We start from the raw sequence: 1,600 nt of genomic DNA, 5'->3' as shown, positions 1-1,600 counted from the left end.
GAGTGCCTGTTAGCTCAGCTCAGCCCCAGCCCTGCCGTCTGTAACCAGTCCAGCCAGGCTGAGCTCTTGCTTGCTTTGAAGGCAGCTGAGTAGGAATAGGGCTGAGACATACCATGCTTGGCAGAATGGCTCCCAGCTAGGCTGAGCAATGGAGAGGGGAGATTTCACCCCCTCCGCTCTGCCTTGAGCCACAGGGCTGTGTAATTCCCTGTGACAGCTCAATGCAGAGCAAAGCTGGCAGCTGGTCACGTGAAAAGTGAGTGCACTGGAGCCTGAATGTGGGGAGCTGCTCTCTCTGGCACACTGCCCAGAGGCAGGGAGCACATGCTGGCCCCGGACTCTTCCCTGCACTGAAGTATCTTGGAGCACTCGGTGCGACCTGACCTCTACAGCCCAGTCCTGCCAAGCATGTCATGGAGCCAGGGCAGATGTGATGTATTAGCTGGCTGGCTGCTGCCACGCAGATACGGGCATCATCCTAAAAGGCTTTGGGGGAGCAGGAAAAGGGGTCACCAGACGTGAGACGCCAGTTCTGAGCATCTGCATTCCTGTTGAGAGTGGCACCTGAGACTCCAGTGTTGGCAACAGTGTCCCATGGAGGCTCGTGGTGGCAGCTGAAGGGGGACTGTCATCTGGCCCAGGGTTGCTGTAGTGCAGAGAGATGAGCGCCAGGAGCTGCACTGTTGAGTGCACGCACCCTTGTATGCATGCATCCTTATTCCCGACCCGCTCCTGGCTGTGTGCACGCACATGGACGCACATCTGCTGCGTGCACAGGTGCAGTGCTGGCGACTGTGCTGCTGGTAGTGGGTGCAGCCCTCCTATTCCATCACTCCGAAAGCTCCCACCTGTGGGAGTCCTGTGGGGACTTTTTTGTTTGTTTGTTTTTTGTTTTGTTTAATCCACCAGTTTAGCTCTCAGACCCCTAATGACAGCGGGTTTGTTTCTGCTGGGTGTTTTTTCTTACCCCAGCCCGGATTCCTCTGGAGCTGTAGAAAGTGTGTTCACCCAGCCCTAGGGCTCTTTGGCGTGGAGCAACATCCTGCTAGGTACTGGATAAAGGAGCCTTGGAGAAATAGAGGGGGTTAGAGGCTGGGGACCAGTACTGGATGGCAGGACTGCCACTGCCAGCATGCAGACGGGGGTGCTTTGCTTTCCTGGGGCAGGAGCAGCACAGGCTCTGGGGCAACCTGGTGGGTGGGTGCACCCAACCAAAGGGCCTTCCTCAGCTACTGTGTGGGGTGCAGGGCTCCCCATGGAGAGCATTTCAGCCCCACACAGAGCAATGCGGGAGCTGCAGGGATGGAAACAAGCTCCCAGTCCAATAGCTTGCTGGCCAGAGGCAGTTGCTGAGATGCACAAGTAACCTTCCCGATGCAATTAACACACGTGGTCTACAAGGTGGCAACGAGCAGGGCATGGGAATGTACACACAGGCGTGCACACACAGATGAACGAGTGCAATGGAAGCAGCTTCTGTCTGACTCCCAGGCAGACTGCCCACAGCCCACCGCACCCCTCCTTGCTGCTGCATTGCACTCTAACCCTTCTCCCTCCTCTCCAGGCAGAATGCAGGACCAGGGCCTCCTCCTCCTCCTGG

This window comes from Buceros rhinoceros, unplaced genomic scaffold (genome assembly GCF_000710305.1).
Source record: "Buceros rhinoceros silvestris isolate BGI_N320 unplaced genomic scaffold, ASM71030v1 scaffold21149, whole genome shotgun sequence".
In the NCBI taxonomy this organism is placed as follows: domain Eukaryota; kingdom Metazoa; phylum Chordata; class Aves; order Bucerotiformes; family Bucerotidae; genus Buceros; species Buceros rhinoceros.
This window is presented reverse-complemented; position numbering follows the sequence as displayed.